Below are 19,437 nucleotides of genomic sequence, written 5' to 3'. Positions count from 1 at the left end.
GAAAAGGACAGCTGGTAAAGGTGAAGAGATCTATGGGAGGCCAGTGCTGTAAGCATCTTTCCTAAAGAAGGAAGCTTTGGAATATTTCCCAGGAGGGGTTAAATTCTTTTTGACTTTCTATTTTCTGGGTTCTATGTGGAGGAATCTTGCTTTCACATGGCTCTCAGTGTTGGACTGAAACTAGTAAGACTTTGAACAAGTCATATATATATATTTTTTAATATGTATTTATATATATTTTTATATATATTATATATATTTTTACATTATTATATATTATAATATATAATATATTATAATATTTTATATTATTAATATATATATTTTTATAATATATATATAATTTCTTTCATACACACATCTCCCTTTGCTAAGTACAGATCACTTTTGCTGGAAGATTGCCAAGAGTGCTTTCTCATTCCTTGTTCTTGCCTTCCTCAAGGCAAGGCTAAAGAAGATAGTCGTTTAGATAACAGGGAAACGGTATGCACCATTATTTCAATATTCTAGCTTTTATCACTTTGAGGAGAAAGTACATTTAATCTCCCAAAGTTAAATAAGCAGATAAATGTACTGCAATTCAAAAGTTAAAGATTGAGTAAAACTTGGGTTCAGCCAAGCATGATGCAAGAATCTAGAAGACAAATTTCAACCCAAATGAGAGGTATTTTCCACAACAAAATGCTTATCTTGGGGTCAACAAATTATTTTAGAGAGTTGCTTAAATGCTTGGCTCATTAGAGATTGTGTTACGTTCAGCTGTGCGTGGATAAATAGGGCCACATTCACATGTGTTTTGTCTCCATGTTTTCCAAAGCAACTTTAAATTTGGCTCAGAGGAGGCAAGTGTGGAAAAGGTCAGGTAGCTCATGTCGTGGCAGACTAGGGTCCTGCCACAGCCTTCTTCAAGGTCACCTAAGGTATAGTGTCCGTGTGGCACATGTCAAAATATGTAGGAGTGTTTTAAGTTACCTAAATGTAGGCCTGCTGAGGATTTTATCAAACCTTTAGGTTAGTAGATACGAGCTTTAGTTGCGGAACGCTTTACCTTCCCTGTTGGAGCAGTTCAAGTGAATCCTAATTGTTTTTCTTTGTTCTTTCTTTTTTCATAAAACTTCACTTCTGCCGTTGGCAAGGTGGCGGTGGTGTTGATGAGAGTCAAGGAGTTGTAGTGTAAGTGCTGTTAGTTACATTAGCTGTCAATCTTGAACTTTCTTTCCAGTAGTTTTCCATTTGCTTGCTGACCTAAATCTTTCAACATCTCCTGAATATATGACAACCTTTAAGTTTCCTCAAATACAGAGCCTAAACAGACACGAGAAATCATTTCCGAGTTCCCTCTTTCACGCTCTGCCGGATGTGCTGACACACACCCCGCTTCCCCAATTTACAGGTGCCATCTTCTCCACCGCCCCGTCGGTGCCTCCGTGGGCAGCGGCAGCAGCAGCAGCGGGGGACGCCGCTCAGGGCCGGACCCGCGCCAGCAGGTGAGCCCCTGCCTCCCGCCGGGGCTGCGGGCGGAGCGGGGTGCGGGCCCCACGCGGCGCCGGGCACGGCCGGCCACGAAAAGCCACGAGGGGGCGTGGGGAAAAAGCCAACGACGATTAGGGGCGGCGGGGGAAATGCACCTTGCTCCAGGCACAAGGGCGCCCGGCCGCGGCTCGCGTGGGACTGGGGCGGCCGGCCCGCCTCGGCCCGCCCCGGTCCGCCGGCCCCGCCCCGAGCCGCGCCGAGCCGAGCCGCGGGCAGCATGCGGAGCGGCGCCGCCGCCACCGGTAGGTCCGTGGGTTGGGGGGGCGCGTTGCCGCGGGCGGAGCAGGTGCGGTGGGAGCGGGACTCCCCGCGGGCGGCGGCGCCCGGGGCCGGAGCGTCCCTCCGCGGGTGAGGGCACCCAGAGCCGGGCTCTCCCTCCGCGGGTGGCGGCGCTCGGGGCCGCGCCGCCCCTTGGCAGGGCGCGGGCGGCTGGCGCCCGGCTGAGCGCGGAGGGCCGCGCGGCCGGTGCCCGGCGGGGCGTGCGGCGGCTGGCTGCGCCCGGCGGGCTGGGCTCCGCTCTGCGGCTTTGGGTTTTCGCCCGCCGCGGCGCTTTCACAGCTGCGGGCTGAGCTGCCCCTGCGCGCTTGCGGCAGCGCGGGGTAACTTCGTGGGCGCGCTCTCGCGCTGTGTCGGAGGGCGACGCAGGAAAAGCAAAAACAATCTTTAGCTTCGTAAGTACCCTGGGATTAAGGCGGCAAAATGCTTTCCAAATGTGTTACGACACTGAAGTGGGCTATTAGTTTGGACGCGTCTTAATGAGTGTGTTAATCAGCGTAACATCATTCTCTGCTCACCTTTTGGGCTAATTGAATGTGGCATCTGTTGGGTTTTTCTTTGTGCTTTGAAGTATGTCCTAACCTATGATAGTAATTGTCTTGTCATGCTCACTGCGTTTTTAATGTGTAAATTCAGCATGTGACTTGAATTCAGATAGTTGGCTGTGGGTTGGCTTGAGGATTGATGACTGTAGATTTATTTGCCCCTAGGCTTATAGGGTTGAACCAGTATCAAAAAGTTTTAAGTTCTCTCTCAAACTTATCGGAAAAGATCTGGAGGTCTCTGTCGACTTTAAAAACTGTTTACAACTGGCAACCTTGCTGGTATTTTCAGCCAAAATGTGATCTGAGCGTGGAAACCAAACTGCATTCTTGTATCTAAAGATGGTCCCTGCAGGTCAAAACAGAGGCGTGTTGGCATGGCCAGGAAACTTCATTGGAGTGTGGACTTCTTTTCTTCTTTTTTTTTTTTTTTTTTTTTTTTTTTTTTGGCCTCAGATACTCTAAACCTTCTAATAAGGTGGTGCAGTCTTGTGCCGCCAGGCCCGGCTGGGGTGTAGTTGCCCCCTCTCTGACTCTGCTGTTAGTTTTGAGGAAGTTCTTAATCTCTCTGTGACTCAGTGTCCTAATCTTTAAAATGGCTTAATAAGACTTGTCACACTTGCCTCCCAGGGATATTAACATCTAATTGATGTTCATGAAGTGCCTTGATCTGGGAGAAAAGAGGGTATCTTGCTTCCCTCATTTCGCCACTCTATATTGGTTGCTAATTATATTACATGGGTGGAAAACAGATAATCCAACAAACAAACTGGAATTCATGTCTGTTATTGTTTAAACAAGCACTCTAAATAAGTGTATGTCCATGTACATTTAGTTTGAAGTTATCTGGGTATTTATGTAAATACAGTCGGTTTTGTCCTTTCTGTAGGATGCATATGAAAAATGCACTTCTAAAATACTGTAGTGAAGATCAGCAAACTTTTGCTCCTAACTCTAGAGATACTATACAGTTTTTCTCTGTGTATTATGAGGTCAGTAAAGTTTTAAGAATGAAAATTGTGTTGCTCACTTAACATTCAACACATCCTTGATCTTAGTCTTACTCAGACTGAATCTTAAGTTCAGTTTTAGTTTTTGTCATGTTTCACTTCTTTACAAACTTGAAAAATGTACAACAATTTTACAATTCTCTGCTTGAAAAATGCAAGTTTTCTTCAAAATACAAGTGCTGTATTTATCTGTGTAACCATTTTACTTGCTGTCCAAAGCAGTAATTAGCCACTTTACTCCCCTGACTTAAATCTCACCCAGCCTCCTCCTTATCACTGCTGCCTTCTGCCTTGGGCAGATAGCAGAGCTCACAGTGGCAATAGCACAAGACTGGGATGATGGGGGTCACCAGCAAGGTATGCCAGAAGACATCAGTATTCCGAAAATCAGCTAGTATGAATGGACACACCTACTTTCAGCACAGGCATAATGGTCTTTTTCAGCTAAAGCCTTGGGTTGAGAAATTCTCAGTCCTTTTCCAACGTCTTGGATTCTCCATACCGCCAGGCTGTGTGCTGGGAGGCTGCTTTATGATGAGGGTGACTAGCCAGGTACCAGTGCATTCAACTCATGCATTTTATTCAGTTCTCCTTTTCAAGATTGTTGCTGCAAAACATATATTATCCCTCATGTTAAACAGACCTGTCAAGTTGATACCTGACAAATAAAGGTTATAAAATGCTGCTTGATATGGTTTAGTGCTGTTCTCTTCATAGTGCTAGAAAAAGAGATTGGAGATGCAGCTTATACTGTGTGGTGGAGAAATGAAGTTCCAATGGGAAACTGCAGGTTGCTGCATCCAAATTCCTCTTGCCATGTGGCCTGCAGCAAGTGACGTGACTTTTCCTGCTCTATCCGTAAAACTAGGTGAATTCTTAGCAAACCAGCAGAGTATACAGAGGTGAGATGTCGCCTCTGTTTGAAACTCTGAATTTCTTTTTTCTTTTTTTTTTTTTCTTACTTGCCTTAATGCCGCCCTAAAGATGCACAGCAGTAAAATATCCCCGATACCAGGGTGGTGGTTGCACTGCTGTTTGTGAGGAATTCAGGTTTCCTTCAGTTTTGTCTAGAATCTAGAAGTAAGTATGATCTGAAGAGGTTTTGTTTTTCCGAAGATACTCTGAAGCAGAGTTTTCTTCTTTGGTGTCCATGTCCCATTCCTTGTGGAGATGAGAGAGCCTGTTTTTTTGTCTAGAGATGTTCTTTAAGTGTAAAAAACCATAAAACAAGAGAGATGATTGCTATCTGGTTTCTCCGTGAGTATGCTTTAAGCCTTTCACCTCTTTTAGCACGTACCTTGTATCTGCTCCAGCTGTCTCACTGCTCTGGTATTTTATAATTAGTATCTTGAAAACTCAAGGGAAAACTTTCAAATGCTATATATTTCCCATTGGGACTCTTCCACGTGGCTGTAACATTTGTTGTGAGTCCTTGGTAACATGTATCTGTTCCTCAGAAGTCCTTTGTCTCACTCAGTTTGATTCTCTTGGTGTCAGGAGAAAAACTCCGTTTTCTAGTGGAAGAGGCTTTGCTTCTTAGGGGCATGGTCTGTTTTGATTCTCTTAAAATGAAGAGAATTTCAGATGACTGAAATTGAGTTCTGCCTCCCTGTAAGGTCCTTCTGTTTTCTCAGCTTGCTTGCGTGTTGTGTTCAGAGTCAACGAGCTACAGGAAGGCTGAGGGGTTGCTTTCTATGCCTGTACAGGCAGCCCGGCATGCATGTATCTGTATAATACATGTGTACGGGTATAATATACATTTAGCATGTGCATTTTGTGTGTGAGTGAATTTGTTTCTTTGATGCACCTTTTCTTTTCAAGCTCTTTCAGTGTGAGGAGTCTATTAATTTGAAAAACGCAGCCTCTGCTCTGTCTGGCACCCTGACTGCAAAGGGATGGCATGCTGTTTGCTTTGCTCATCATTAGGACCAGTTTTAGAGGTGTTTACGCTGCAGATTGACTCCTTCAGAAGTGGTATTAGTAGTTCAGGGTATTCCAGCACGGTACGTTAGACTGTTCCCAGAAAATATAGATATTCTAAATTCGGGCTATTAAGTGTCCGCTGATTCAGTGACCGTGCAGATACATAGTTAATATTGTATTGTGACACATTCTGGAAATTGCTGGGTTTATTTTTGACATGGAGAAGATGACTAAGAATAACTCTTTCATCTATGCATAGTTACATTTACAAGCAAGTAAAAACTTACACAAAATGATCTTTAGTCATATTTAGACTCTTAGTTCCATGAAAGGAAAAAAATCCAGACTTGTGCTTAAATCTGAGCTGTGTGTGCTATCAGCCCCTCTTCCTGCTCTGGACTGTTGTTCAGTGAGGGGTTTTAGTTTTGAGTTTTTTGTTTTGTTTTATTATCTCCTGTAAATTTTTCTGGGCAATGTACTGCACAGGGAAGGGGGGAAGAGAAGCCCAGTTCCTTGTTGGGAAAGGTAGACCCTACCTCAACAGAAATTATAGTAGACACTACTGCTCTAGCTTATATTAAGTTGGAGTTCGGCTTATTTTTATTTCAGTGTCCCAGTAACACTGATGTAACTAGGAGGAAAGTCTGAACTTGGGTTCATTTCTTCTTGCTTTTTTCCTTCTAGAGCTGTTATGGTAAGACCTAGTGAGGAGGGAAAAATTCTGAAGACAACCCATGGGTTCAGAGATCACCTGCCTGTTTCTGGATACTTTGCTACATTTTGTTAACCGGTCTCCAAAAGCTTTGTATTTGGGGCCTGACTCCTTCAGGCAGATGGTTTATTGAATTGTGTGATGGGAATACGTGGATTAGATTTAAACTTTTGTTCTTGTCACTGGCATCTCTTCTGCATTGGTCTGGACAAATAATGCCAGCAGTTTCTCCACTTGCTGCATTCAGCCAAGTGGGTCTTACCAATTCAGTTTTCAAAGTGACTGTGCCTGGCATTGTAAGTGTGTGTTGTGGAGTTTTGGCTTCTTAAAGAGTAGGTTCTTTGGATCCGTTAGTTCATGACAAATCCTTCTTAGACCTTTTAAGCTTGCAGCTTATTGCCTGTGTAGACTGCAATAATGCCGAAGGGGGTGTTACAGTTTATCCTTCTGTGTAACTGCCATAGCAATGCATCAAAGTAGAATTTCCAAAGCCATGTGAAATTTTTGTTGGGAATACGTGGGGATGTTTTATAATCAACTTCAAATAGTCTTTGGTAATTCAAGTGCTTATCTTAACTCTTCTGCATATTTTATGTTTTGGGGTTTTTTTTTATATAGTGTTACTTTTGAAAGGCTGAGTACATCAAAACACTGCTTGATTCAGATAACATGTTTTGCCATTTTCTTACCTGAATAGGCAACTCCAAAAGCCAATTTGAAGGCTTTTAAATCTTCCAAGACATTTTTTCCTAGTCTGTCATGTGCAAATCATGTATGATCGAGTCCAGCAAAAAATTATAAACAGTTTTTAAAAAAAGGCAAAGCAGAAAGTGGAGCAGAAGATGCATTTTCCCTTCTCCTCCAGAAGACTTGGGTTTTGCAGATAGTGGAATTCTTTTTTGCATGTAATCAGATGAGAGTATATCGCAATAACTATAATCTGTGTTATTGGCTGAGGTGAGTCCCATCTGTTAGTGGTGTTAGGGAGGTGCAGTACCCTTGGCCTCTAAACTTGTGCACGCAGGGAGCATCCGCACAGAAGGATTTAGAGAAACAACTGCAGTCTCTGAAGGCAATTGCTAAAAGCAAGGGAGAAATTCGTAATGCTATACAATGTTCTCTGCTGACACCCTTTCCATCTGAAAAAACCCTCTTGTTAAACATTACCATTGATGAACTTTAGAAGGCAGTGGGTAGTTTTTGGTTTTTGCTTGCTCATGAGATCAGCTGCTTTTCGTACAGGATCATCTGTTGTATATGCTTGCTGTCAGGCTGTTTATTATGGGTTTTCTTTATGCTATGTCACCTCGTGCTGAGCTGGGGAATAATTTTAAGTAGTAATCTGAACTGAATAGGAGAAAATTCTGGGCTTGTATTGCAGGAAGTACTTGGGCTTGACTACATGGTAGTAAGTGTATAGTCAGCGGTGATTTTATTTATTTATTTATTTAATATATTCTTGTCCCCGTCATTCACCCCAGCTGTGGATCTGGCACAGTATGTACCTGTACACTTGAATCTCCATTGCTTTTCTTCTGTTAGAGATCGTAAAGGAGTGAGCATCCTGACAAGAGAACTTACTTCTCCAGGTCTCATTTCCATCCTAGCTGGACTGAAGGAGCTGCTGATGAAATGTGATATTTGGGTTTGGATAATTTATGTGAATGAGTTCTCTTTCAGATCCAAACTCCTAGCCTTCTGCCCAGTGTTTGGTTTTCCCCTTTCACTGAGTGCTAAGGATTCTTGTGGTTGCCACCTGTGCAACCAACTGTTTCTATCAGTTCAGAAAATTGTTTCAGTCATTGCAGAGCTCTAGGGACAGAAGAATATTGAGAGCCATTTTTCAGATTTCAGAGTTTTGCTTCATAAGATGAATGCAGATTGTAGATTCCTTCCATTTCTGTCTATGGATTTTTAAAAGTAACAGCTGACACTCCTCTGTACAGTATTTGTGTTCAGAACATTAGTGTGGTTGAATATCAGAAATGTGCACATGTTTAAGGCTTGGAAACAAGCTCCATAAATATGAACTCTTGGTACATATTCAAAACTGAATTCAATGGATGTAACCAAATTCCTCTTGCTGTAATTACACGCTGAAACGCTGCCCTTGCACCAAGTCAACATTAGGTGTCCTAGCAAATGCATTAGGAAGAGTAAGGCTTGCACAAAGAACTAAATACATCCATCAGGGAACCTGTTAAGATAGAAGAAACGGTCTTTCTCTTGTTCTGATTCGGGGTGTATGCAAGAGGGGAGAAGGATTAGGGTGGTTGACTTTATTTCCTGGAAATGAATAGCATACATTTTTCAGTTCGTAAAACGGATATTACTCAGTTTGTGACCTGCTTCCTAGTAAAAGTGTCTTGAAGTGGGGATTGGTTTAAATCGGTTGCCTGCATTCCTGACATACAGTATTGTGTGATGCTATCTTGTTGCAGAGGCATGCAGCGTGCCATGATGTATAAATAACGCTGTGTGTCAAAGGTAATTTGAGACAATGTGCCAAATACTTAATGAAGCGCTGGGTCTTGTCCTGGGTACCTGGTATATATTTGGGAGTAGGTATCCGAGCTGAAACTGCAGCAGAGGGGTGATGGGTAATGTAATACTCCCCAGGATATACTCCAGAGCTACTCTCTATGGTACAGTAAGACATAACCAGCGCTACAGGTCAGCCGCATCTTATTTGTAACTTTGATGCTTAGATAAGCGGACAGGAAAATGCGTTAGTGTGCTCTAGGCCAACCTGCTTTGTGCATGTTGTGGGGAAAAAATTGCCTTTATTATCCTCAGTGGAGTAATTTTGATGAATACTTCACATATCAATTTTCAAGATAGATAAATATAGAATAGCATACAGCGGGGAATGGCTTGATTCCTTCGGGAGCACCACTTCTCCCCTGGAGGTGGACTCAGCAGGATGCCGACCTCAGGCAGTTCAGCACACTTTATTCCTCGACGCAGAGTTAAGGTGTCCTGGGGCTGATGGCAGCCCTGCGAGGGAGATGGCTTTGGGAGATGTGAAGCAGCAGGTGCTGGCATGGGAAGGAGGAGCTGTGCTGTGCACCGGGACCTTGGCAAGAGCCCTGGGGGGATGCTGGCCCCTTGCTCAGGGAGAAGGTTTCTGTCTGAGTTTCCTTCTGAGCTGGGAATGAAACTCCACAATGGGGGAGTTTTCCTCTGTGTATTTGTGTGGGAAAGGAGATGCACAAGGCCTTTATCTTACACTTGCCTATGCAAAAATGCAAAGGGCAGGGTTACTTTCTTTCTCTCCACTTTCTTTTTTACTGAGGAAGGAGTTGTGATTGTTTCCCAGATGCATGCACGTAGAGGGCTCCAGCAATGTTTCTAACGCTTTTTCATGACAAATGCAGAAGCTTGATAGTATCTTAAGGCCTTCTTTAAGCATGCATCTAAATATATACCACTGAACCTGTATGTAGCTACTACCTGACTTAATAAATGGATTGGTGTTATTAGTAACTTGCATGTAGAAGCACCTTCAAGCTCAGTTACGGAGTCAAAACGTTTGTCTCCCATTTATTTTATGCTTACCATGCATTAATACAGAACAAAAGGAATTACGTAGCTATTTCAGAGCAAGGTGAGACATTTTTGTGTGTTGTTCACAACACATTCCTCTTACAAAGGTAATTCCAAGGTTCAACCTGACATTCCATAAAATACACAAATGACCTAACACTGTGTTTGACAGAGTTTCTTGCCTCAGCTTTTTCTAACAGAGTATTTGTATGTATCCCTTGTGTGGTCAGGGAAAGCAGGTAGTTCTGCAAAGCAATGTCAATATGAAACCTTTTGCCCTTTGAGGTAAAGCTTTGTGGGTTCTTTGACGAGTAGAACATTCAACAGGACATAACTGACCCAGAACTTAATAGGATACATGTTCCTAAGGTGATCTGGCTTGTTTGAAATCTCAAACTAATGTAACTACAAACACTGGCTTCTGGAAAATAGCTGTGTAATTATTTAAGTGTCACTTTTAGTTTACTGATTTCAAAGATAAATAAAGGAATGGCATATATAGTGTAGCAGGTGTGCATTTGCATACAGGATTTAATTTGAAAGTAGTATTGATGTGGATATATCACAGGTTTTTCACTCTAATAGTTGTCGTGTGCAAAGAGACTCTGAACCACTACTTTTCAGTTTTATTTGCTCTACTGACGTAACATACAGACAAGAAAAGAATAGCAAAGCTTTCCTTGTCTGCCTGCCTAATCGGCTGTAGTGTAGCCAATATGCTAATCCGTGTGCAAAGTTTATTGGAAATGTCTGTGTGAGAGAGAATTATTGGTACTTCTACAAAGTAGAAAGCAAACTTATTTCATTAGTTTGTTGATACCTGGTGGGAAAGTCAGACAGACTTTGTAAGGTTGTGAACAGTGCTTCTGGTGAGTTCCTGGAAGCCTTTGTTACATTTATTTTTAATGACTGTTTCTCTAATGAGAAAAATACACCCCTGTCATACTGAGAAGCAGCTCATGTTTTGAATCCAAATTTTCTACTTTCCTTATGGATTTCATCTGCTGTCTAATATTTTGCTGGGATATTATGCCAGATGCAGGGCTGAAATTAATGTGGTTTTTAATTTTGGAGGAGGAAGTGAAGCCAAACAGTGTTTTCTTTTGGCTGATGATTCCATTATGATTTCAATGATTATTCTGCTTTCTTGGGGGAAGATATCCAGAAGAGAGAGAGCTTTTTTCTTTTCTACCAGGTCTGGGGAATTTAAAATAAAAACTAATTGATTGTTGTGGACCCAATCATTAGAAACTAGTATTGACAACATAAGTATTACCCCTCACAATTAGAATTAAGCAGAAAAGGCAATGTTTACATTATTTATTTACCTTACAGGCCTATATTAAAATGAGTAGTCTCTGTCAAGTGTATCTGCAGTCACCGTACTATTTTTAGAAATAGGATTCTAATTTCTAATATTTTTTACCTGATACATTTTAATCTTAAATAGAATATTAACAGTCATTGTCGTGTGCGAATAATTGTTTCATATCTTGTGGTGTGTTGTTTTTTTCTTGTTAAGGCTTCTTAAACTTCATTTGCAATGTTCTATCTTTCCCATATTTACAAATTGGTGGGAGCGGGGAGATAAGAAGAAATTACCTTTATTTTCATATTGGTGGTTGAGTATTGACGTATCCAAATACATGCTTAGTCATGTGCTATGATGCTGATGAGTTTTGCTTGGCACACCCTGGCAGATGCAGTCCCTCCCGTTTTCAGCAGAGCCATCTTCTCTGTGGTGCAATTGTAGATGACTGGATTTGTTTTACAGCAGTGACACAGTGCAATGATAATCTCGCCAATGCTACACGGAGGTGGAAACAGCTGAACCTTTTGCTTGTATAGCATGTTTAAAAATTTCACTCAAGATTTCATGACTTGAAAGTTTTAGTCAGTGTCACTTAAAAAGTAATGAATTTCGTTAAGAAAGTGTCAAAGTGGCAGTGAGACTTGGGCCAAAGGTTCTTTTTCCTTCCACCAAAATCGTATTTTAGTTGCTCATTCAGTTTTTTGCCTTTACCTGGTTTTTCTCTCCTCTAAGCCTATATTATGTTCCTATCACTTTTGATTAAAATTCCAGCAGTAAAATTTTCAGCTTTAAGCTGTGAGATGCACTGGTGTGCAACCTCGTAGGAATCAGAAAAATAGGATGTAGGCAAGAATGTAGAGAAATCCATTTGGGAACTCCTGTGGTAATTGTGTTGGTAACTGTTGCTAATAATCTGGGTTTTCTGTGTGGGAAATATAAGCATGTTGGATTTATTGTGCTTCTTAACACATGAAGGATCTGTGCCTATAAGTTTACAGCAGTCTGTCAGAGCCTGGATGGACGCTTCACTCTGTGAAGGTAGCGCCTGCCAGCACAGTGCGCTTCCCCTGCCTGCTCGGGCATTTTGTAGGTCCAGAGAAGTGGAGTCAGGTTAGCAGTGGCTGTGCTGAACGTCCTTGGTTGAGATCCTTGCCCCTGCCTGTTGGGCATATGCCTTACGCAGATTTGCTAATCCTACCTTTTAACCCACTGATGATTAGTAGACCTCTGCCAGTGCACTATGAGACATGGTTGCTCTGGAGTGGCCCTGCCAGTAAAGGTCTGCCATGAGGTAAAAAGAGTAATCCAGTAAGTGCAGCTGCCCCAGCTGCAAGAAGATGAGCTGTGAGGGGCCTGTGCAAAGCTGTCCGCTGCTGTTTTTAAAAAGGAAGGGTGCTTCCTGCCTGATGTTGCACTGACCCATTTAGGATCTAGTCTGACCTGAAAATACTAAGGTGAACTGTTCACGTGTTGCTGTACACTGCCTGCCAAGATGCCTTGGAGAAGTATGCTCTGTAAAAGTGGATTCATAATTAGTTGCTGCACTGGATATTAGGAATCCAATGAAGTGCTGTCTTCTGCACTTTTTTCTGGTAATCTCAATGAAGTCAAGCTCAGTCTAGCTTTGATAGAAACATGAGGTTTGACAGCCTCTCATCCTGCCTAGCTGCACCAGAAACACCACCAAAGAGACATTGATGTTCAAAGCCTTTGCTATAATAATCTGTGCTACATACAGGGGAGGTTCTGGAGTATTTGAACTTCATGTATTTCATAGCGATCTGCGCTTGGCAGGAATGAAGGCAGGGGTAAAAACTCCCATGTTGTACCTTGAAGAAATGGACTGATTCTGAGACTGTTGCAGTCACTTCCCGGCTCCCTTTCACAAGGATTTCTGATCTAGAAATGCATTATGGAAATCTCTTGACTGGCATACAAGCTTTTTTTGTGCTGCTGTGCTTTTTAATCTTTTTTTCTTTTTTTCCTTTAGCTATTGGTTTGAGAGTTTTCTTTTAAGTAGTATCTGGCTGTACTGTGACTTGCATGCAAAAGGAAGTACTGTTCCTTGAAAATTTTCCTTCCAGAGCTGATATAAACTCCCTTTAAACTTGCTCCATACTTCTTCCTCTCCAGATTATTTCATTTGAGGTTTCGTTTGTATGTTGACTCACTTTTTTCTTTTTTTGAGGGGGGTGAGCTCATAACTATGCAAATTGTATCCATTTGGACCTGGTGTGCCAACTGTCCAAAACTTCTGGTGAATGCCTTTTTTTTTCTTCTTTTCTTCTCTCCATGCAATAACTGCACAATACCTGAAACTCAATTGTGACCACATGCCTGTGGGTGCAGCATGGACTGAAGAACTTTCAGTTTTGAACTGAAGTTAAAAAACAAAGGGGAAATACTGCATCATAGTTCAGCTTTTACTTCAGGAAATATCATTGCTTTTCTTTGCTTTATGCAGTTTATCACTTACTCATTCTCTTTGGCAATCCAAGTAGCAGTTCCAAGCAACTGTGTGGGGGGGGAGAAAAAATAAAAATATTCACGTATCTTTAAAAAAAGTAGTACAAGTCCCAGCTGGGAAGAAACGCTGAGGAGCAAAAAGCATTCAACAGTACCTCCAAAGTTCTTTTTTTCTTTTCTCTCTCCCCCGCTCCCAATGCTTTACAAAGCTGAAAGGTACTACATGATCTTTAGGGGTGTTTCTGCCAATTTGGGTTTTCTTTGCAGCAGAGTGGTGAGTGATGCTGCGTGGGGGTCCTTCAGCTGGTCGTCCCTAACCAGCATCTATCACTGTGCTGCAATAGAGGCAGTGTCAGAATTTGGTCTGGTCCAAACACAGATCTGCCCTCCTCTGCCTGTCCAACACCAGCCACCTCTGTGCTGATGCCTAGGCCAAAAGTCAGGCTCAGTATGGCAATGGCAGAGCGAGATGCCAAATGCAGGTTGCTACAGTCTGTAATTAAATGGCTAGGAAAGTGCAATGCAAGTAAAGGCTAGTTCTGTGCTGTTTTCGTGGGTTTATGAACACTCGGAGCCCTGTGTAGTGAGCTCCAAGGATGTCTTACTTTTGAAAGATGCTGCAACAAAGCCTATGCTGTTTTGTGTTTACAGCTCTTGGGGCACTGGTTGTGTTAGTACTTAATCACAATAGTAATACATCCACTGTATTTGGGCATTAGCTAACTCTCTATTCCTGGTAAACTAAAGCTTGATAACGGGAGTGTAGATAAAGATCTGGTTGCACATTTCAGTGAAATAAAAGTATTGCTTTTTACCTGTATGCAGAAGAGAGGGAGAAGTCTGTGCTTATGTAAAACTGTAGAGAAGTCTGAGCCAATGTAAGGTCTTGGGCTCAGTAATGAAACTTTTTTTTAAATCATATTTGTAAAGTGTAGAACTTAACAATATTTCCTTTGTGAATAGCTTACATCCAGAAATTTTTCTCTCCATCCTTTTTCTGATGGTCAATTCTCTGTTTTCCTTCGTGGTTTCTGTAAGCTGGGGGATATTAAAATTGTTTGAACTGTGTATGAAGGAACTGTAATAACGAAATACATCTTCATGTGTTCAGTTGGTTTGCTTTAGGTAAGCACATTTGATGAATGGAATTTGGGTTTTCTTCTGATTGGAAGTTGAGTAAAAACTTTCAGTATTCTGACAGTTCCCGTTCCCCAGCTCCCGCTCTTCCCAGAGCAGGCACAGTGAGGGAGGAGCACGGCGCTCGGGGGGCTCAGGCTGTGCGGACTCAAGCCTCGGGGACCACGCAGGGGCGTGGGCAGCCCACGGCAACTGGGGCAAGGGAACAGCCGCCCCACGCCCTCCCTAGTGTGGCCCTGGTGGGCCGACAGCACTGAGGCACAGGCCAGCAGGCATCCAGCTGGCTGGCAGAGGCTGGGCTGCTGTAAAGCAAAACCAAATTGACCCGAGATGTTTCTGTAAACCGCTTTCCTTCCTAAACTGTTGTTTTCTCTAACAAAGTCAGCTCTAATCAGGACCTTGCATACCAGGCGCTCTGCAAACCCAGAACCAGTTAATCCCTTCTCTCTCTAAAAATTACAAACGGAGAGTTGGGGCACCAAAGCAGCTTTAGCTCTGTTCCTGTAGCTGTAGGAAGGGAAAGAAATGTGATGCCTTTAATCTACTCTGGTACTGCAAACATTCTCAAATAAGCAACACGTAATCACCACATGGCATCATTTCAGGATCCCCAACCACCTGTAGCTGTTACATGTAACCTCATGTTAATATATGGGAATGGAACAGTAACGCTGTCTTAAAACTTCCTGGCTATGTCTAACACACCTGCAATGGTTTTGTACTTGCACATGCTCAGTTCTTTTAAAAACACTATTAATGTTGACTTTCAGATATGTATGTGTTGATGTTGGCCATAGCTTCTTACAGATGTGTTCTTTTATTAAGAAATTTTGGATCTTCTATACAGTAAAGTGAATGTTAGGACTAGATGACAGTGAGCAAAGTAACTTTTTAGAAAAAATTGACATTGTTCTTTGGCTTGGCACCTTAGAAGTGCCTGTGTTCCTACAGTGTCTGCCCACTTACATGCAGTAAAGTACAGGTATATGGAAAAATAAATTTTCCAAATGAAAGAATGACTAATGAAGAGCCTGATGATAACATCTTTTATGTATTTAAGTGTAGGTCATTCTGCTTGGTAGGTGATCAGAAGCAAATGGCCAGTGTTGCATAAAGACTTTAATATGAGAAGGTGCATCTACCTCTGACCTTCAGTATTGACAGGACTGACACAGAGGATTGAAACTTCAGGCTTTTGGAACCAGGCTCTGTGAGGAACAATTACTATTAAGAAGTGCTTTTTTGGTGTTTCACATTTTCTAGTAAACTTTTCTGTGTTGGAGAAGATGAATCATAATTTAATTCTGACTATATCTCAGCTTGCCTTGTGAAAACAGTGATGCATTTGTCATGTCTCCTATTTCTGGTTAATGATGTTCTGCACTCAGAGGTTGTTTTTTTTAAAGGGGCTGCTTCCTAACATTTTATTCCCACTGTTATTTTCTTTCTGATGGGTTTCCCAAAAATAATGTTTCAAGATGTATTTTGTTGTTTGACTGAGAGGATTTTTCTGCAGCAGAAATGGATGATGTTTTTGTAACTCTCTTGGAATCTTTATTTGGGTATTTTATACTTTGTTTTTCTTCATTTTTTTTGGAAGTCAAGGCTGAGAGAGAGGGTAGAAATTGTCTTGCACATTTTCTTCCAAAAATACTGTTTCTACTTTCAGAAGCAATGTCTCTTCTGGTAACTATGGGTCCAGTTTACAAGGACAAAAAAAGAAAACAGATATAAAGCAATCCCGGTAGCTTGCTTTCTTTCTTGTCTTCTCATGTAAATGTTCCGTGGAGCAGAGTTTAACCTAAATTCTCTGGTTTTCCACCACCATCTGGCTGACTTGTCTGGGTGCGGCTTCACAGTTCTCCGCAGTCGTTCAGTGGCTGATATTCAGTGGTGACTTGACATTACTCTAACCAAGGAACCTATCATGCACAACTCAAAACTGCTTTTGGGGTTTTTTGATTCTTTTTCTCTTTCTTTAACTTATTTGTGGTTCTCGTGGATTTTAGTGTGACTGATAACATTAATACACCAATAAGGCGCAGGAAGTATTGTGTGCTAGCTTGCATTAAAAAAACTATAACAATGGAATGTGTTGATTCCTAAAAGCATGTGTGTATACATGTGAAAATATTGCCCAGAATGTTTTACTTCTTTGATGATTGGCAGTGCAATACTGTCTGTGTTTTCAGTGGATTGATCCTAGTTACTGATCTGGAAGTCTGATGTCTACAGATGAGGGCAACTCTGCCAAATGAATTATCATGGCCTGGAGCCCTCGGGGACTTGCAGCCCTCGTGCTGACTGTTTCTTCTTGCTGTTCAGCTCTTGGGTGATTGCTGCAGCCCCAGTAATGAGAGGGAAACGTACTGGAGAGAAGACATAACCAGAGATCCGCATTTGGAAGGACAATCTGAAATACACTCCAGAGAGATTTTGGCATGTATTCTGTGAAAGCTAACATTGGTGCTGATCTTTTTCTTCACCCAAGACATATCCTGGGCAATTTGCTTCAGCCTAGCCACCATTTCATATTTTTGCTTAAAAAAGCCCACATAAACATTCATTTGCTTTCTCACAGAAATCCTGAGGGGAAACAAAAGACAGTCTTATTTTAGTATCCACTGTTCTCTGGTCCCTCACTGCAAGGCACTTTGTGGTGTCTCCAGCTGTCTTTGGGCAGTTCTCAGTTTGAATAGCAGCAGTGCTGGTCACCTTTCTCTGCTCTGTAGCCCCTCTGGGTCAAGAGTGGCCACAGTAAGGGGACAGGCTGTATCTGGGCATAGGGTGGCTCCCAGCTGGAGAGAGCAGGAGGGCACCCAGACTGATGGCCTCCTTTGCCCTGTGCTCCCTGCTGGGGACTGCCAGCTGCCTAAGAAATGTGGTGGCACCTCCTCGGGCACTGCCAGAGGCTGTGGCAGTCTCAGGTTGCTGTGTCAGTTCATAGCCTATCTCACTGCCCCATCCTTCTGGATTATCCCTATTCTCAAAGTGTCACGAACCAACATGATTTCCATGATTGCTGACTAAGAGAGTCTGCTTTTTCCTGGTTCATGCATTTGTTCTTTTTTCATGGTGTATTTACCTCCGTAATTATGTCGCCATGCATACAAAAGGAAAGCTCTACTAGGGGAACTGCTGCTGCCAAATGTGGCTCAGTTTTGTTGGTATAGCTGCATGTGTACCAGGGGTTTTGCTGATATAGCTTTGTCAGCTAGTGGGTATGCATTTTTTCGTGCTCCTCACAGACACAGTTGTGCTATCTAAGTTTTCCCTGTGACCTGGGCCTGAGGAGCAGAGAGGAGGACACAGGGCTGTGAGAGGGAGTGGGATCTCAAAGCTCCCATGAGCAGCTGGGCAGAGGTGGTGCTGAAGCTCCTTCTCCATCATCACCTCACGTCATCCACCCCTCCTCGATGCGCCTGGCCCTGCTGCCTCCCTGCTGGATGTGATTTTGGTAATGGTAAATAGGATATTGCTTGCTCTCTGAATTAGTCTGGCCCAATGTCGTAACATCCTATTGAAAATAGAAATCTTGTGCTGATGAAAAAGCAACCAACCCACTGCCTGTTCTGTGAATAACATTTATATCTCAGCTGTTCCAGTTTGTAAGCTTGAAATTAGAAGTGTAACTATAGGAAAAGAAAGACAGGATTTTCAAAGAGCTTAAAGTTTGTCCTTTTAATTGTTTTCACTGACAGTATTTTCACAACGTTTTTCTAATTTAATTAACAACATCTTTCTAATTTAATTAACAGCTACCTTTTCTTAAGAGGTATGCTTACTTGCTGGCTGATGTTATCCTTATGGTATACTTTTTTTCCTTTGCTCTTGTGATCCTAGCCTAGGAAAACATCAGCATAAACTTTCTACTGTTGTTTATATTGTGTTTCTAATCTACTACAACAGAGCTGAAAAATGTTCTTTCTTGTAACCAGTCTAAACAAGAGTCAGGTTTTAAAATCTTGTTTATGCAGAACATTAATCCCTAATGACTGTGGCTTAATCATCTATACTTAGTTTTGAAGATGTAGACTATATGGATACTTGGGACCTTGTAATAAAGCTTTTAGCACCCCTCTTAGAAATAAAAGTTTTTAAATACTCACTGTAACCTGCACGGAATAGTAATTGGGCTAGAGACATTTTTCCTCAAAACCATTGGACTTAAAAGTTTAGAGTTAAAATTTCCAGTGATATAGGTACCACACCATTACATTAAAAAAAGAAAAAATTTTTATTTTAGAACTCACTGTTCATAAATGCATCAGTATTTCTGATGAGTAGTTGAAGTATATGCTGCATACAGATGCCTGGAAAACTATGTATTGTCATTCATTTGAAATACTTGTGCCTGTGCTTTGCAAAATGAGCATCTGGGGGGTTTAGTGATGCTCACAGCACAGTACTACTTGTGCAGGCGGCAGAATGGAGTGAACCCTGTGATTGCTAGCTTTCTATTCTGTCTTATCCGAAATCTGAGTTGCAGGAGTGGCTGTATGGCAAAGCTAGTGCAGTGTGGCTTGGGCCCCACCAGCAACTGTGGCAGGGGCAGCTGTTTAGCCTTCTTCTCTGGGATTATGCATGTGGACCCTTGGGCAGCAGGCCATGCCAACACGGTATGTTTGCATGAACGGAGACATATGCAAGCTGCTGGCTTGTGTGGTTGATCTCATTTTACTTGTCAGTGTCTTAGTGTATTCCCACAGTAAAACTGGAAAGCTTACACCAGTAACATCAAGAAACAAACTGGACTATTTTTAAAGCTTTCAACTTTAAAATGTGTGGAATGTGACTTAGTCTGTGTGGCAGATAAAATCCTACAGATAGGTCATTTTATTTTATGCTTCCTGTGAACATATCTAAAATACTCTCTGCAAAGTGTTAGTGTACTTGTGCAGATGCTGCCAGCTATATTTTATTGTGGGATGATTCCAGATGTAGCAGGTTAAATCGGCACAGCAGCACTTGTTGGAAGGC

At 42.1% G+C, this 19,437-nt stretch overlaps 1 protein-coding gene across 9 annotated transcripts in view; it reads left to right on the top strand.

Annotated features, from left to right (window-relative positions):
* Nucleotides 1–1,751: 1,751 nt before the first annotated feature.
* The window catches only part of MICAL2 (microtubule associated monooxygenase, calponin and LIM domain containing 2), an 82,604-nt gene continuing 64,918 nt past the window's right edge, over nt 1,752–19,437 (top strand). For 8 of the 9 annotated variants that reach the window (XM_059825841.1, XM_059825842.1, XM_059825840.1 and 5 more), the window contains exon 1: nt 1,752–1,775. The gene's annotated coding sequence lies outside the window, so the exon portion shown is untranslated. Of the gene's footprint in view, nt 1,776–2,177; nt 2,205–19,437 lie in introns of those variants that run through there. The other variant, XM_059825835.1, reaches the window with a different exon arrangement.

The sequence above is a fragment of the Gavia stellata genome, chromosome 17, assembly GCF_030936135.1.
Source record: "Gavia stellata isolate bGavSte3 chromosome 17, bGavSte3.hap2, whole genome shotgun sequence".
Taxonomy (NCBI): Eukaryota; Metazoa; Chordata; class Aves; order Gaviiformes; family Gaviidae; genus Gavia; species Gavia stellata.
The sequence above is the reverse complement of the archived record's forward strand: the minus strand, read 5'-3'. Positions and strand labels throughout refer to the sequence as shown.